The 19,351-nt window shown below is 38.4% G+C and overlaps 1 long non-coding RNA gene across 1 annotated transcript in view; it reads right to left on the bottom strand.

The window, feature by feature from the left end:
- Window positions 1–12,807, bottom strand: part of LOC148213767 (uncharacterized) — a 35,142-nt gene extending 22,335 nt beyond the window's left edge. The window contains exons 1-2 of the long non-coding RNA XR_015793712.1: window positions 12,673–12,807; window positions 6,285–6,354 (exon numbers count right to left, since the gene is read on the bottom strand). This is a non-coding gene — a long non-coding RNA (uncharacterized LOC148213767). The remainder of the gene's footprint in view (window positions 1–6,284; window positions 6,355–12,672) is intronic.
- Window positions 12,808–19,351: the final 6,544 nt, after the last annotated feature.

Raw genomic sequence — 19,351 nt, 5'->3', positions numbered from 1 at the left:
CCTGTTGTAAAGGTACTTTTTCAGTGCTGTGGTAACTTTGAACGGTTGCTGAACAAGCGGTCAGTAAGTGAAGACTACCTGTATAGTCAATTGCAATAAAAGCAATTTTAGCCTTCCAATGGAGTTGATCTCCTGGTCTGGGCTACTTAGTGGGGCTGACATTTTTAAGGCAACTTACAATTTCAGACAACATATACATAAAAAATATAAAGTATAAAAAATAAAAACAAGAAATTAAAATACAAAGAATATAATGATTGATTATTAAAGACCTGACTAAAGAGATGTATCTTTGTATGTTTCCCAAAAGGAAAAAGAATAGGGTAGGGAGGCCAATTCAACTCCTGTGGAGGGCATTGAGTACCCTGGGATCTAGGTAGGAGAAGGTCCTCTTCTGCAAATCTTGAGCAGGGGTGCCTTCAGAAGATTCTCTCTTGTCAATTTCAGCAAGTTTGTAAGTGGAGTGGCAGTCCCTGAGATAATTACCAATCTAAATCACAGAGTGATCTATTAAATCCTGATCCAACTTCAGCCCATTCTGAGAAATTACTACTGGCTTTGATGGGCAAATGTAAAATAGATTTTAAGAATGAAGTCTCTCACATGACACTAAAAAAAAAGAAGAAGTAAAGTGAAGTTTATGTGCCTGTTTTTTCTCTACCTTATATTTAAGCATGGCATTTTAACAAGGGCATAGCTTTCTGGCTCACTTGGGCAAAAGGCCCAGGTCTATTTTGGGGAGTTAAGTGTCCTAAACTGCATACCACATCACATAGGGAAAGGGAAAGCAAAAAAAAAAAAAAGATACATTCAGCTTCCTATTAGTTTTGTGAGACAGCCAGCATTTCTGACTTTCTGCGATAGACTCAGGTCTTCAACTATGCACTTCCAGCATACTTATGGTTGCAAATGCATAAAACTTATGCATATGTTATTCCATGTCATATATACAGATTATAACAAATAAAGAAAACAGCAACAGAAAGTTGTAACAATTTACAGGTTATATCAACGGCACATAAGTAAATCTAATTTTCAAACTTTTCCTCAAAATGTTATTGGAGCCCAAGAACTGGGGAATAATTTACTTCATCAGTAAAGGGGAGAAAGGGTAAAGGGGATAAATAAAGGAAGAACTGACATTGAAGGATTAAAAATATATTTTTCTTTTAATTAATGTTTGGCCACCACGAGTCAATTATCCCTGGAGTAACCTTTTTGATGCCTTCTGGCTGAAACACAAAACACCAAAAAAAGTTTCTGTTCTCCCTTCGTTCATTTTTGGATGCCTGGATTTGACAGTGTGCTGCCTTGGTCAGATTCCTATTTGACACTATCCTCCAAGTCGGGACTATAATTTCAGGGGTCCCTTCTGTACTAGAAGAAAAATAATAGAATTATTAGCTGAATGTGCAGTTTAAGTTCCTCTGAGAAAACATGATTCACAGCAACAGTTTCACTGACTTAAGTAGTAACTTGTGAGGGTAAGTTAAATTACTGGTTCCAGTATTGATATCCAATTTTTATGAGGCAAATTTGGGATGGCACCTATTTCTCTATTATGTTTTTTTTTTCACCTGCACTTGCCAACTTGCCATTTAAGTTCTGACAATCAAATTCCATCATACAGATGTTTCCTGAAGACTCAGCACATGCTGGCCACAGCAGTTGCCTGCATGTAGTAGGAGGAAATGGTAACAGGGAAAAAAACTATAAAGACTAATGATTAAAGAGAAACCACAGAGAAAACAAAAGAACATTTACAAAAAGCTTTAGCATAAGTACTATGCATTGTACCATACCTGACCCTTTATTTGTCTTGGTTTCAAAGGCAGGGAAGGGAGAATACAAAGAACAATCAATCAATCAATGGCAAGTTAACATTAGGATAGGAATATTTCATCTGTTAACCAACCCTATTTTCAAACATCTGTAAGGTTTTCTGAATGCCTGAGTGAAATGCCTGGTACATCTCCCCACTTGTATAGTATTGGCAAAGAATGTTGCTGCCATCAATCAAGTCCTTTTATGCCCAAGTGTTCTGGTATATTGAGAGCATTCTAGCTTCTCATAAGTTTAAATTCTGAACCAAAGACCACAATGTGCAGTAGCTAACTATAGACCTGCTGCCACATGCCAGGCTCTTCCGTTCTGATGGAAGAAAAGGGATGGATTTATTCCTCCCTTCCAAAATATAAAAGACTGAGCACTGGCAGAGTTAAACAAAACAAATTGCAGTGACCATTCAATAAAACTGTTTTCTAGATATAGGGTTCCAGCCTAAAAATGATTCAACCAGCATTGTAACTTCACAAGCTAAAACAGTTTACATTTGTTTCTCCTGAATCTCCTTTGTATATTCATCCACTCTGGAGATTCTTTCAGTGTTCTTCATACCTAATTTGAATTTTCACTGTTCTGAATAATTTGAAGTCATCCCAGACCTGCTTGTTTCACTACTGACCACAGAATAGTATTATAGTAAAAATCCCAATTGACCTTTTTTCTCTCATTTAGACAGTCCATTTAATTTCTACCTCTGACTGAGCAGAGCTATCACAAGTGCATATCACCAAAAAGATGCTGTTAAGATCTTTTTGCAGGTTGCTGAATCACAGTTTTATGTGGTTTAGGAAATAGCTGTGGTCTTACTTCCTCCCTGAAAGCAGCAGCTGGGGAGGGGAAGATGTAAGTCACATAAAAAGCTTGAGCTGTAGAAGTTGCTGGGCAGAATATTTGGGGTAAACTAAAAGTGTCTCCTGGACAACAATATGAAATTTTCCCTTTGCCTTCAAAGCTATTGTCAGTGTGTTAGTTGATGTTCTAAATATATATGTAGGCTTTACTGAGGAAATAAAGTAGATGTGAATTTTGTGTCCATCATAATTGCAGGCCATTGCCCAAACTCCCCAATTTGGTTCTTCAATGGGTCACCAATCTGTAAGATGTCCTGCCCTTTTATCCCACGTGAACTCAGTGGCATTTGGTGGAGAATTTTGCTAAAGCCTTCTTGGCAGTTATGTAATGTATATAGTAACTATTCTATTGTAAATAAAATCAAATTCCCACCATTCTCAGCAGTCTGAGGAAGTCTGACCTAGTTTCTAAGTAATGTCTGTGCTCCCACTGATACTTACAAACTCTTCTCACCTGTCCAACCAATTTCCTGGCTGGTTCTATGATTTGTATGTTTTATCTTTTTATCAATATGATTGCCTTTTTTAAAAAAACTTGTTGCAAAGTTGCTTAATATTTGCTGTACCAGAATTTTGTGCTGCATTTTATTTTTCTTATCTGGACAATATTTGTATTCTCAAGGGAACATTGTTGCAATACTTCCTTACCGCTTATTTTTAAATAATTGGCATTCTCTTGCACTTGTACTTTTCCTAATCTCCATATATCTTATCCTTGAGTTTCTATTAGCTTAAATTCCCAAACAGAGAGATTTAGCTTTATTCTTCTCCCTTTTATATTTCTTATGTGAGCTTTCTGGATGTACTTGGTTAGACATTGAGTGGCAAAGAATGTTGGATAATAAGCCTTTGGCCTATTCCAGCAAGGCTCTTATATTGTATGTATTTATGTTCCAAATGATAAAGTTTTGCTTTTAAAAATAAATGACCTTTGAGGCAACTTTCCTATTGTTTAAATGATGAATATATGATGCTTTGAAGTGATGTAAAACCAATCTCACTCCAGATCCTGTATATCACTCCAGATTATGTCCAGATGGTCTCATTTCTAATGGTTCCATGATCAGCTCTGCTAAGGCACAGCCAGTTACTGCCTTTATAAAATGTGTCTTGTGAACTGAGGATGTGAACCAAACCAAACCCTTCAACTATACTATCCAAGTGGTATAGCTGAAGGGCAGAACTATCTATTTTGTTCCCTTTGTACATTAACATTTTTTAAGAATTCAGTGCTCAAACATACAATTGTCCTAACAGCTGAATTTTACTGATGCCTCTGGTGCAAATAGTTTGAAACAAACATTGTTTAAATATCTGTCTGCGCCAGGAGTACACTCTGAAAAAGAATGCTGTAAACACAAAGTAAATTAAAATGAGACCTGTTTTTGTGAAGCTGATGGTTGCTACTTGGAAAAGTTATTACAGAGAACACTTCTGCTGTGTGGAGAAGCAGCACGTACCCATGTGGCTAACCTATAACTGGTGGAAGAAACAAACCCCACCCATTCCTAAGACTTTGCTATGTCCAGACCACAGTTTCTGAGAAAGATAAATTGAATAGGCTGAACATGAAGGATTGGAACTGTGTAGTTCTTTAACTCATCAGACAGAGACACATCAGAAGGAAAAAAGTGGATTGAGTTATAATCTATTTCTCCCTGTGCTGCAAATAAAAGAGACAATTGTTTTGTTGATACAGAAATATTGTTTGGAATATGCCAACTAACTAAGGGGAGCCTTGGCATTTTTTGGCCAAATATAGCTCTTCTACTAGGTCAAAAAAGAAAAAAAAACATAGCTTTTTATTCAGGAGCTGAAATCATTGAAAAGAACAAGTTTACATTCCTACAGACTGCAGCAAAGCAAAGCCGAATAAATGTTTGGCTTAATACTCATTTCTGTCATGAAGCTTTCTGAAGCCAGAAAATGCCATTACTATAATCAAAGAATTGAGCATAGTTTATTATTATAATTATTTCGGTGAGGTGCATAGTAAGGTCACTGCAATGGGTAGGACAGGCCAACATAGATATTATGGGAAAAACATGGATGCTGCTGAAAATAGCCATTACACCATTCAGAGTAAGTATTAGAAGAGCTATCATCTATTATATCTGCTTTTTAAAGAAAAATGCATGCACCACTTTCCTAGGACAATATTGTAGTATAACTTGAACTGAGTAGGATAATTCAAGGTGCCCAGTGGAGGAAACAAGTGTTTTATTTCAGTAAGCATTAAATGAGTTTGCCAGGCTACAGAAAACCGGAGTTAAGACTCTTGTAAATGAAAACTGGGAGTGTGGGTAAACTAGAATTGAAAAGAGAAAGAGTAATTTGACCAAAATTGATGAATCTTTTCACACATTTCAAGGAGAAACAACTTTTTAAACATCCCTTCTTTCTCCCATCTTTGGTTCATGGATTAATTTCCTTGAATCATCAGCATGTCCCACAGACCTCAACGCATTTATCGCAAAGATGGACTGGATCAGTGTTTCTCAAGCTTGAGAACTTTAAGATGTGTGGACTTCAACTCCCAGAATTTCTCAGCCAGCATGATGTCTGAGGAGTTCTGGGAGTTGAAATCCACATATCTTAAAGTTCCCAAGTTTGAGAAACATTGGACTGGATTATGCCATTAATCCCTTGGAATGCTACAAAGATCAGAATAGTGCAAGCAATGGTATACCCTGTGATATCTGTGGAAGTGAAAGTTGGACTTTGAAGAAGCAGGATAGGAAGAGTATTGACACTTTTGAACTTTGGTTTTGAAGAAGACTCCTGAGAATATTGTAGACAGCCAAGAAAACAATCAAATATTCATCAAACAAATCAACCCAGAGTTCTCACTACAGGCACAAATGACCAGGCTCAAATTATCTTACTTCTGACACATTATGCACTTAGCTCTCTGGAGAAGGCTCTGATGCTGGGAAGGGTGGAAGGAAAGAGAAGAAAAGGATAACCAGCAGCAAGGTGGATGGACTCAGTTACAGTGGTGATGAGTATACTATTGAAAGATCTGAAAGACCAGGCTAGGGACAGATCACCATGGAGGAAAGTTATCTATGTGGTCACTAAGAATTGACACTGACTTCATGGCACATAATCAATCAATAATAAAAAGTTCTTCGAACTGTTTATACAGTCAATTTGTGCTTTGAATTATATCATATTTACTTTAACAGAAAACTAACAAATCAAAGCAATCCCAATTTCAGCAAAATGGATTTAAATGATTGCTGTATAGCACCACAATAGCAATGTGAAGAATGATAGCTATCTTCCTCCCTCTAACAGACTTATTCTGATCACAGGGAGCCAGCAATGTGGACACACGGACAAATAGATTGATTCAAATTTTTAGGAGCTCCTAGAAAACAGCTTGCAGTAACCTCTCTTCCTGGTCAGCAATAGATCTGCCATGCCTCTCCAAATCATGGGCTTACATCCTACAAAAGAGTCCTTTATGTACTTTCACCCAGCTTTCCACTGGTCTACAAACTGTAAGGAGAGAAAAATGAATGCTGCATTAGGAATTACAGTGGGAAAGGATTGGACACTGTGAACCTATAAATAGCCACTGACCTGATTATAGGTTGCTGATCTTGTTAAGAATTGGCTTCAGTCAGGCTGCCAGCTTTAAAATCTTTGGTATCTATGGAGGAAAGGAATGAATACATTTCTATCACAACAAACAAGTCTTATGGAGTCTTTCAAAAATCAAGGTGGTGCCAGCAGTCCTTGTCCTGACCTATCACCCATATATTCATCTAAAAATCTAATTAGAATCTATGGGTGTAAAAATCACTTTGTAGAAGTGATCAGGGACTCTGCTTTTTGCAAAGTTTTCTGTCCTGTAGGGACAGTCTCAGCACGTACAACTTCAAACTCCCAGATAATTATGCTGAGATTAAGAAAAGGGAACAGAGTATCTTCAAAGGGAAGAGTGACTGTTCATGTCTACAGAATCTCCACACAACCCAATTCCCTTCCCACCCCATTCCCTCACATACTTGCACCAAAGGATTTTTCTAGAAAGACCACAGGCTGTTGAATTAAGGTGATATGTTTGCAAATTGGCCTATATAAATATTAGCCAGAATATATATGTTTGTGTGTCTCTGGCTGGATCAGTTTATTCTTAGCTATTTGGAATCAGATAATACCAGCTGTTGTGTTCTTTCTTAGAAGATTCTTAACACAGATCCCAGAGAAAGTTGTAACTCAAAACTGTTTATTACATAACAGTTTTAGCCATAGCTTTCTCACAGTTCTCCATTTCCTCTTGTTCTCTATTCTTCTCCCAGGTCCTTCCTGCCTTCTGCAATATCTCCTTGGACTGATAGTACTACATCCCTCCCATTGTTGGATAGAAGTGAAGGATAAACCAACTCTTCTAATACTGCCAAGGGGCTTGGAGGCAAAATCCTAGGAAGAAAGGTTAAAGGAACTGGGTAGGTTTAGGCTGGAGAGCCAGTTTGGTGTATGGTTAAGACACCAGGCTAGAAACTGGGAGACCATGAGGCACAAAGCCAGGTGGGTGACCTTGGGTCAGTCACTCTGTCTCAGCCCTAGGAAGCAGCCAATGGAAAACTACTTCCAAAAATATTGCCAAGAAAACTGCAGGGACTTGTCCAGGCAGTTGCCAGGAGTCAAAACTGATTTGAAGGCATGCCCACCCCCTGCAAAAAACACCGTTTAGCCTAAATAAGAGAAGGTGGAGGGGAGACATGACAACTGAGCCAAGTGACTCTGAGAATGAGTAGCAGCATTTGTAATATGGTTTGCACTTGTAATATGGTTTCTCCTTTCTGAAAAACATGAAGGGCAAAAATAGTTTCCAGCCTGTGTAGGGGCTTTAGCTGTCCTTTGATACAACTACAAAATCTTCAGTCACATTATTGTTCGAAGCAAATTGTGTTGTAAAGTAGCCCAAATAAATGTGTGTGGGGATGTTGGCCATATAACCCCCCCCCCAAAAAATCTGTGTTGGCAACAACTTTAACTTGTTGCTTGCAAATACTGTATAATAAAGTTTGCTGCAAATAAAATACCATACATTCCCTGTTTCTATCACCATCTCTAGCTTCTTCCCATTACAGAAGACAGAGTTCATTTTCTGTTGTCCTAGCAGTCCTTATAAAATTACTCCTTGCATCTAGTTGTTTTATATCCTGGTTCCAAGTTGCATTCTGGGTTTTCTTGCAATACTCAAGTTTTGTTTTTGTTTTTTTTTTTTTGCAAATTTGGAGGTGTTAAGTGTACTACATGCTCTCTGGAATTGGGCTATATTCCACAGTGATAACAAGGAATTTCTTTCTGTGACTGACTTGAATTCCAGAACACTGTGTCTCTAGATGCCATGGGACTGTATTTTGCTGGCCTTTTTGCCACTGTTTGCTGATGAACATGATTAATAAAAGTGTCTGTGGAGATGTTATGCATTCCTGGCCTTAGGTGACTTTCTTCTGGAGCACTTCATATAATATGGACATGGTAATTTCTTAATCCATGCTTCCTGGATTAAGGAAAAAGATCTTCCTGCTGCAGATCTTTATCATACAAAGGGCCCCCACCTACCAGAAGGTTTAGCAGAAGCAGGCCTGACATTGGATATTCTCACTGGCAGCTCCCTTCCTATGGAACACCTTGCCACTACAGGCAGGGATGGCCCCCACACTCATGACCTTCCAGAAGCCAAAAATCTTGGCCTTTTCTGGATGTTCTTGGAACTGATTGTCAAGCCACAAGTGCTTGTCTGTATCTGTGTATATCCATATATTTTTCTTATTATTTGATATCATTATAACTTTGGTACTTAAGTTTTACATTGTAATTTAACTTTATTGCTATTTTATATCTGTGAGCCACCTAGAGTCCACAAGGATTGAGGCAGTAGACAAATTGCACAAATACATAACTTGCTTTTTGAATGCATGTTCTCATCATTTGATTTCAAATTATATGTGTTTCTAAGTTGCCATATTCACATGATTTAGCCAATTCCCTAAATATATGAACCTACTGTATCTACTGCATCTGCTGGATAAACAAAATAAAGAGAAAGAGACCAATATTTGAAAAGGATAAAAGTGATTATAAAACAATTATCCAAGATCAGAAAATGCTTAGTGTATTAATGAGGTATTAATACACTGTATTAATTGATAAAACAACTCCTTCCTTGTTACTATAGTAGAAGTCTCCCCCACTACCACCAAGGGGATAACTTTCATTTCCACACTATTCTCAAAAAACCTAGCCAGACCCTGAGTAAAAAGGGCCAACGTATTATGGGCTAAAACTCTCCAAATAACAACATGGTAGCACTAAAATCATACTAACTGTGTCTGCTCTTAAACATTTACATAACAAACACTTAACTCAGAAGAAGAAATCAACACGGAAGAAAAACAACTCCCCACCCCAATGCCCCATGGCTAGCAGTAGCCTATTGTACTACTTCTACCCTGATGTATTTATGGTCACATTTTTGCTTGAGTTACTATGACAGATCTTGCTGCCTGAATCAGCATCCAGTGTTTTGTTCAAAGTAGCACTTCATGAGGAAATGGGGTGGAAATTTCCAAAAGGCAGGCAGTTGCTTTGAATAAAGGCAGTCTTTTACTTTTATTCCTAGGCCCGGCTTGTTATGATCACCAGCTCCGCCTGTATGAGTGGGTTGACGTTAGGGGAGCCCTCTAATGAATGGGAGGCTCCATCTCTCACAACCATGGACTCCTAGTCTCTTGCAAGGGAAGAGGCAAAACTGCCAACAGCCATTTGTCATTCAGCTGCTCTTAACTAGCAGCATACTTAGTTCAGAGCCTAAAGTAGCACTTACCATCTCCATCCGTAATTACTAAGGGTGGAGAGGAGGAGAAAAAATGGTTTCCAGAATGAGGCTAAGAGGAGTATTTTTTTTATTTTTATTTTTACTCCTCTGTTGCAAATACAACAGAATCAGAACTGAGGTCTTGCTGAAGTAAACTGAAAAATTCCTGTTGCCAGCTGACAGAGATGCTTGTCTGGTTTCAGAGTGTTCAAACATTTATATCCTTTGGTTTAATCTATATATTTTCCTTCCTTCCTTCCTTCCTTAAAGGGGGTTGCAGAGCCAATCCCATTATTGAAATGCTTGAGGAACTGTACACGCAATTGCTTAAAGAAGATTTAAAATGTTCATAGTGCTTTTTTTTTAAAAAAAGCATATGAATATTCCATGCTTCTCCAAACTTTACACAAACTGTAAAGTTGTATCAACTTTACACTAACTGTAAAGTTGGTGGGTGCACCTTCCCAAATACCATCATGTGCTTTGCCAAATGAAAAACATATACACCAAGGAAAATAGCATCCAAAAAAAGATGCATATTTGGCAGAGGCACACACAATAATGCACATGTTGATGAAAATAATATATAAAAATGCATTATCTGAAAGGAATAAATTACAAAGGATGCATGTCCCAGGGAAAACACAGAGATAAATATGTATATTTGGAGAAATGCACCTGAAAATGCTTATACATTTTCATTTTAAAAAGGGAAGAAATATACAGTAAGCGAGGTAGTTGAACCGAACTTTAGAGGGTCACTAATTCCTAAATTGTTTACTTTTCATAGGGCAAATAGATACTATTTTTCACCTAACTGAACCATGGACCTGTCATTCTACTTGAATGTGAACTTGATCTCTATAGCACACAATTGGTTCACAACCAATATACTGCTGCAGTTGCTACAAGGCAGGTGTTTGATACAATGCCTCACCAGAGTACTTTGTCTATTGCTGAGATTCAAATCCAGTCTACAACGGCCTAAATCAATTTCAGTTTACCTTATCCAGGTTTTCCTTGGTGCCCTACATTGAACTTTCCATCATGGAATCATGTTTGCTAGAGTAGCTTGTATGGGTAGTGAACTGGATCTATTCTGCACATGTTCCAAAACCATCTCTGCTGCTAGTTTTAGAGTTCATTGGCAATTTATTGGCTGGTTGCAACGTTGTTGACTGGTGATTTCTTTTCTTATGTGGTTCATCAAAATGATGCCAAGGATCCTATGGAGACAGTACATTTGGAAAATTTCCAGGTTTTGGATCTCTGACCGGAGGACTATCTATGATTTGACTAAAACATTTGCATTTTGGTGTATATGCTATTGTTAGGCTTCCATCATAAACAACAGATGAGTGAACCAAAAGCTATGGTGGTGGCACAAATTTAGTTTTTCAACTGCTGAGGCAACTTCTGTTCCTGTGCTATGAAGCCAAAGTATTTAATTTATTGTACTTGTTCTAATTATACTCCATTTAGCTATATGATTACTGATCAGCCATTGGTGGTCAGTACTTTAATCTTTTCCACACTGATGACCAGTCCAAATGCCTGCGCTGCATCTCTGATGTCACAGAGGATATCAGCAGCCTCTATTTCATCACTGACAAAAATTGCAATGTCATCTACCTACATGTTTTTGATGATGACTTCTCCCTGACCAATCCTATTCCATGCCTATTTTTGAAGACTTTTCTCATGATGGCATCTACTGCAGTATTGAATAGCACTGGGGATAAGATGCATACCTGGTGTATCCCAAGCAGACTGGGAATCTCTCTGTCAGCCCCTCTAGGTTGACCAGACCATGAAATCAACTCCACAGGAAGGCTAGAACTATTTTTATTGAGATTTGCTATAATAACAGAATCTTGCAAGTCTTCTTGTGCTGTACCTCTTCCTCCTTCTTATAGTTCACTGAAATAGGGAGTGTCTGTCTGAACCACTTCCAAATGTTATCTGGACAAGTGTTATCACTGATGCTATGACTGACATATAGAAGTGCTACTATGTTGTGCAAACTCCAAGCTGGCACAGCACAGTAATGCATCTATATGCTGGCTTCAAGCCTAGATAAATGGGGAATGTTAATCTGCTGAGAACCCACACTGCAATAGACAGTTTATTATCTGTACTGTCCTGGATGACCTCCATGTCTGCATAGTGGGTGCATCTTATATCATTGGGAAAAGAATGAGCTTGACTTAGAATTCCAGGGAAAACAGAATTGAAGAAGCATCAGTGTTAACCACTTCATTAGGGTTAATTGAGAGAGAATTATGGAGCTACTACCTCTTTATATTTACCATCTTATTTCTTGAAAAGCATTTGGGGGATTCATATTAGGATTGTGATGTGCTATTCTCTTAATGACCTATTCCTCTTGAAGACATTCGGTCCGATACAGAAATTAATAGACACCAATAAGTTTTCTCTAATAAGGCATCAAGTAGCTTGAAGGGGGATTAGGGAAATGACATGAAGCAAAGAACTCTCTCCCACAGAAATACAATACCAATCTAAATCATGCTGGAATTGTTGTATGTCCTAATAATTAGAGTATTGGCAGAGGAATCAGTAACAGGCTAGCTCAAAACTCTATTGTGAAGCTGTTTGGGTCATATTTATAGCCTAATGTAGCTCACAGAGTTGCTATGAGGCTACATTGGGGAATAAGAATCAAGAATACTGCCTTATGCCACTTGGAGAAAAGGTAGGATATTAATGTCATCAATCAAATAATTGCAGTTCTTAGATACCATTTCTGCTGGCTGTTAGTACATAAGAGAATGCAACGTTAGCTCAACTGATTGGAAGCATTATTGTACTAAATGCAAAAATAGGAATATATATTAAGACACCCCCCAAAATAATAGTGTCTGCTACTTATGAAGAATGTGTATTAGTTTGCAACACTTAAGCTTCAGTTTTGTGTGTGGTTACTTGGAAGCAAGTTACAGTGAATTTTTAGGAATTATTTCTGAGTGAATAAGCATTAAATGACTGAGCAGATGTTAAAGAATGTATTGTAAAGACAACCCTATACAGTCAGTCAAATTTTAAGAACTGAGGATGACATGGTAGTATATTGTGTCCTTACTCCTCCCATCCGCCATGATGGGTATCTTGTTTTACCTGAGTTCCCAGTTATACATAGCTTTGTAGTTACATCCAGCTGAACACCGTTCTGTTTCCTCTTTCAATATGGAGAAATCATGGGTAGGTGAGGTGAGCCTGAAGATGCAGCCACTGTCCTATATCTTTACAGTTTCTCAATGCCTATAGAGAACAATACTTTTCCTGTAATTTCAACATATGACACTGTAGTTTAGCAGACAAGATTATCAGAACATTCTTCCCAAGCAAAGTAAGATTCGGAACAGGCCCATTTCTGACCAAAAAGAATGAGAACATCTGTAAGTATTTTATCTTAAATGCTGGTTATGAGAATGCTAATATTATCTGGAATCACAATATGAATACCTTATGATTGATTGATTGATTATGTTCTGTGGAATGGAATGGTGGAAGTTGCCAAGTGTTATCTAAATAGTCTTTTTGGAACTTGCTTCACCTGCTCTAATATTAAGATATTTTCTCCAACACCATGAAAGGTGGTCTTTTAATGTTTTGTCAAGCGTTTCACAGTTAACATAAACTTCAGTAAAATGGATAATAATGTATACAATTCTGCTGTGGTATTTCCATTGCTCACAGCTCTGACATTGGAGTGATATAAAGCAAATGTAAAAAAAGAATCATTTTGAAGGGGTCTCAGAATTCATATTATTTTTCTAATAGCTAAGCAGCTTTTTCAAAGTTGAACAACAGTTAGGTATATCTTGAATACCTGAGCACATACATAATCCATATAAAATTATTATTATTTCATTATTATTGTTGTTGGATGCACAGTCATCCAGATGTTTAGAGTGGATTTGGTGTTTTTATCCACCTATCAAGTCTTTCCCAAGGACCTAGGGATAGGCAGATGTTCTTGTTTGATGGTGTTAAAGGTATCGTTGCAGGATATAACCTGTTCCAAGTAAAGCTGCCTTTAGCAATTGACTGATGGTGATTTTGTCAATGCTGATGGTCTTCAAGTGGTGCTCCAGATGTTTTGAGATTGTGCCTAAGGTGCTTATTACTATTGGTTCTATCTTTGCTTTCTTTTGCCACAGTCTACTTGTATTTGCAGGTCTTTGTATTGTGTGATTTTCTCCAGTTTTTTCTCTTCTATTCTGCTATCTCTAGGTATTGCAATGTCCACTATCCAGACTTGTCTTTCTTATCAACAGTTGTTAAGTCTGGGGTGTTGTGTGACAGGTGCTTGTCTGAATTCTAAAGTCCCAGAGCACTTTAGCTTCTTCATTTTCTATTGCTTTGTCTGTTTTGTGGTCCCACCAGCTCTTCCTTGCAGGTGAAAGGTATTTCTTGCAGATTTTCCAGTGCACCATTGTTGCTACTTTGTCATTCCATTGTTTGTAGTCAATCTGTGCAATCTTCTTGCAGCAGCTAACTAGGTGGTCCACTGTTTCTTCAGCTTCTTTGCAGAGGCAGCATTTGCTGTCTGTTGGTATGTTCTTGATTCTAGCTTTATATGCATTTGTTCTTAAGGCTTGGACTTCTGCAGCCAGAATTAGGCCCCTGTCTCTTTCTTCAACTTTCCTGCTCTTAGCCATTGCCAGGTCTTGTTGTTATCTGCTTTGCCCATTAGTTTTATGTTTGTGTTTGTGTGTATGTGTGTGTGTGTGTGTGTGTGTACTGGCCAAGTAATCCTTTGCCTCGCTATGTCTCTTTTCTATTCTTCATTTGGTCTTTTTTGTAGGCCAGTTTGGTCTGTTCAATATTCAGTCAGCCTTCACGGTATACTAGCTTCAGGGCATCTTCTTCACTGTCCTTCAGATAGTCTTCTAATGTCTTTTTTTCTTCTTCAACTGTCTGGTGTACATGCAACATTCCACACCCACCTACACTCCTTGGTAAGTAGAGTCTGTCAACATCACTGCATAGATGAATGGCATAATCCATTGCCATTATTTCTGTGGTCTTCCTACCCAGGGCTTCTAGTTCAGCTTGAGTCCAGTCCACTATTCCAGTTGTGTATCTAATGACTGGAATTGCCTAGGTGTTAATTGCCTTGATGGTATTTCCTCCACTGAGTTTGGACTTTAAGATCTTCTTCACTCTCATAATGCATTGACTACTAACCTTCTTCTTGACTTCAGTGTGCTTGATGTTGTCAGCCTGAAGGATGCCCAGATATTTGTAGTGATCTTCTTCATCCAGACTCTTGATGTTATTTCCATTGGGCATCTTGATTCCTTCAGTTTTCACTATTTTTCTCCTGTTGATGGTAAGGGTGGCACATTTGTCCAAACTGCATTGCAATACCTTGGCTGTATATTCAGACAGTGTTGAGCAGAGATTCTATTTCACATGGTGTTTTTCCATACAGTTTGAGACTGTCCATGTAAAGGAGGTGTGATAACCTGGCAGATGCTGTTGATGTTTGATAGCCATGTCCTGACTTGTTCGGTATTGTTGACAGAGGAATCAGTGCAAAGACAACAGTAGTGGTGATAGTGAGTCTCCTTGAAAGATTCCTCTCTTGATATTAACCTCTCCCAGTCTATCATCATTGACCAGCAACTGTGTCTTCCATTGTGCCATTGATCTTTGCACAAAGCCTCTGATGTTTCTACTGACTCCTGTTATTTCTAGGCACTTGATTATCCAATCATACGACAAGGAGTTGAATGCTTTCTTGTAATCAATCCAAGCTACATTCAAGTTGGTCTTCCTTCTCTTACACTTTTCCAAAATCATCTTATCAATTCGGAGCTGATTGTTCCTCTGCCGTTTGAATGGTTTCCTTTCTGCTCAGATGGAAAGAGCTTGTTTTCAACTAGATGCTGTTGGACTTCATCAGCTACCACACCAGTTAGCAATTTGAAAGTTGTTGGTAAGCAGGTAATTGGCCTGTAGTTCCCTGGTGCTGCCCCTTTTGCTGGATCTTTCATTATCAGGTAGGTTTTGCCAGATTTAACCAATCTTCAATTTCACCTCCTTGCAGTATGTTGTTAAACTGCTTGGCAATGAGTAGGTGCACACCAGTCAGATGTTTCGACCAAAACCCACGCAGTTCATCTTCACCTGGTGCTGACCAATTCTTGAACTTCCTTGCCCTTTTCTCCACCATTTCTGCTGTTATTACAAGTTCTTTCATTTAGCTTCTTTTTTATTCCTATCCACCTCCTTTATCCAAGCTGCATTCTTGTTGTATTTCTTTGGGTTGTCCCATAGCTGCACCCAGAACTGCACTGTTTCTTCTTTGTCAGGTGTTGACTGGTTCATTGCAGTTTCTCCATTGATAGACTGGTAGAAACATTTCTGATTCAACTGAAATTGGAGATTCTGCCTATAGCGTGCAATTTGAGCTTTGTATCTAATTTTTTTGGCTATGGCTGTTATTTGCTGCTTTATTATTTCCAGTGCTTCTTTGATCTTCATTGTTTCTAAGTGATATTTCTTGATCAGGTATTCTTTGCTCTTCTTGTTCTTCAGCTTCTTTTCTTTCATCTGTTCTAGCTTGCTTGCATCTGATCTTATTTTCCAACCTGATCTTCCATTTTGGTGGTGCACTGTTTGGCTTTTTTTGTTTGTTTGTTGATTTTGCATCCAAGGTATTCAGTTATAACTGCAGCCATGCTGTACATTAGTTGGCTTGTTTCTTGCAGTGAGCTGGTGCTTGTATTTGATATTATAGTATTGGCATATTTTAATACTTGTGCTAGCTGTTTCTTTGTAACAAGCTTCAATGCAGGCAACCTTATTCTGTTGTATTTGTGCTGTTCTAGATGGTCCGTTATTCTTTGTTCAATTGCTATGCTGGCTTCCTCTACTGCTGACTCCCCCTAGTTTGCCTCTACAGTCTGAGATATTTCTGGCAAGGCTTGATTTCTTTGCCCTGGGTTTGCAGTTCTTCCAATTCTATTCCTGTGAATATTTTGTATTATAAATTGACGTTGATCTGCTAGCCTCTGTTCTGTTATTTCTGATTCTGGATGTTGTTCTTTCCAGAACTGGTTCATTCTTTTCAGATATCCTCTTCTTGTTGGAGCTGATTTCTAATAGCAGATCATTATTTCTTAGTTTTCAGTCTTTGCAAATTTGCGATGAGTAAACAATTTTTCTTCCAGTAGTCCTGCAGCCCTGGTTGCTCAGCCAACAGTCCTGAGTCCTACAGCCCATTGTCACAAGATGTCCAGGAACTAGAACACCTAGCACAGTCCTTGTTGACCTGGGCAATGACTGATCCGGTATAGGTTTCTGTAAATTATGTCTCACCATATTGTTTAAGGGAGATGCACGCTTCATCTGGCTCCTCTGAGGAGACCTGTCCAGGATGGTTGAATCTCTGGCATCGATCTCATCCTCATCAGAGCATGTAAGCCCCACAACCACATCAAGGTAGTGCCTCACTGAGGGTTGTTGTTGTTGTTGTTGTTATTGATCTGTGAAAGGACTTTTGGTATGACAAGCAAATCCTTTTTATTCCCTTCCCTCTCCAGTTCTGCCAAAGTCTCATGTTTAAAATCAGTGTATTTTTTGGAGACCAACCCAAGCAGCTATGTGGTCATGGGAACCTGGAACAAATGATCACTTGCTCTGGCAAGCAATACACTGTGAGGCTAAATGCCTCTTGTTTACCTTCTGGCTTAACTTTCAGTGGCAGGTTAAAAGAGAGAAGGAAACAAGAGCTGCTGAAATATCATGTTGGGTCAGTAAAACCAGGAGCCCTCCCTAAGCTGCCAGTGTCCCCAAATCTTCATATTCAGTTTGTCTTGCCTGAAATCTCATTTTATTTCAGATATTCCTGTGTGAAGAAGTTTGCCTGCAGTGAGATTTATCAGAGTAGCATACAACAATACCTAAATGCCTTTTAAGCTAAACTTTACACTGTTCAAAAGAGCTTGCTCTCATTCCAAAACTATACGCGCACACACACAACTCTTGGGAAAGCAAAGTTATTTCCAATTACTGCAATAGGGGAGGCAACTCCCTTGGTGCAATGCACAGTTGGAGCTGTGGCAGATGTACCAGAGCTTCAGTGGAAAATCCCTGGAGTTTTAGGAACTATGGGCATGAACTGGGAATTCTACACATATAAGGAACTTTTAGACTGAGCTTTTTTCCAACTGTGTTCTTCCGAATACTAGGGTTCCATGAGAACTTGATGGAGTTTCATGAGAGACTGAGGGGCTAAAAAGAGTTCACTCTAACACAGCCAATTTGATTTAAAAAAAGTTCTACAGGCTGAAGAAATTTGAAAACCTCTGTTCTAAATCATGGCCTTTACCTAATGCTTTTTATGTCAACTTCTTTCAAAAGCTTAAGACCAAATCAACCTAAAAACTTGATAGGCTTGCTAAATATAGGATCAAGTTTTAATTGCAATGATATAGCTTAAAGATCAAAAAGTAAAGGCCTTATGAAATCAATATTCTACTGAACAACCAAATAATGAAAGAAAATATTTATCTTTATTCATTTACATTTAAGGAAGTGCAAATGAAGCATGTTGATTCGAAAACACCAAATTTCAGATATACAGGTAATCCTTGGTGAATGACAGCAATTGGGACCGGAATTTCCACTAAGTGATTCGGTTGTATATCGCAATGTCACATGACTGCATCACTTAGTGATGGCAGTTCTGTCACTTCTGGTTGCTGTCATTAAACAAATCCCTCACCATCATTAAATGCACCATTACGTGGTCACCATTTGCAGCCTCCTACCAGCTTCCCCATTGACTTTGTTGTCAGAAGCTGGCAGTGAAAGTTGCAAATGGTCATGACCACAGGGATGCTGCAACGGCCACAACTATGAGGACCTTTCATAAGTACCACTTGTTCAGCACTGTCATAAGTTCAAATGGTCACTGAACAAGTGATTGTTAAGTGAGGACTACCTGTAAGTTGTAGTGGCCAAAACCTGGCTCACCTAAAGCAACCAAGTTAAATTACTGCAGTTTAATATCATAACCAGGCAGTTTCAGTTGAGAAATTAATTGGTCCATGGTTACCTAGTGCATATTCTACCTGTTTAGAATAAGTAGGCGTGGTAAGTAGCAAACAGCATTTTGGTGATTTGTAACTGTTTAGGTCTTCCATGAAAGTATTTTATGGCTTCTCTGACCAATATTTTGCAGAATCAGCCACATCATGTACTCACTATTCCAAATGTGCCCATTGAGACAAAAAAGTTGGAAACCTTGACCTAAAAAGTTTGAACCAAGTCAAAATTCTTTCTAATGATGATGATGATGGTTAGCAAAAAAGTGTCCTTGTAGTGACTGATATGCTGGATATATACAAGATAAGCATTTTTTTTCTCTGCAGTTTCTGCTAGGCCAAATGCACTGGCAGGATCAGCATTGGAGAAACATTAACTTTCCTACAAAATAGAAGCTGCAGCTTTAGACTGATTTATCAGAAACAGTGCATGCCTTTTGTGACTATTTTGGCGGGTGAAACACAATTAAGCAAATTCATCAACGTTTATTGGTCATTATTGCTATGTGTTACTTCCAAGAGAATTATGTCTTTATCAGCTGCTTAAGAATGACTATGTCCTCACAATCCATTGTGGGCTTTTTGGAAACCCATAGTAGGAAAAGCAGTATTAGAAGATGAACTTTTTGGTTTGATTCAACACAGTGTTATGAGAAGTTGGTATTTCAAAGTGCTTTGAATACAGGTAGTCCTTGGGTTATGACCTTTGTTCAGCAACCATTCAAAGTTACGAC

Source organism: Python bivittatus, unplaced genomic scaffold (assembly GCF_059951505.1).
Source record: "Python bivittatus isolate LINGU-HERP-01145 unplaced genomic scaffold, Pbiv_v1 ctg000850_np1212, whole genome shotgun sequence".
Classification (NCBI taxonomy): Eukaryota; Metazoa; Chordata; class Lepidosauria; order Squamata; family Pythonidae; genus Python; species Python bivittatus.
Note: the sequence above shows the minus strand (reverse complement) of the source record. Positions and strands in the feature narration are given on the sequence as shown.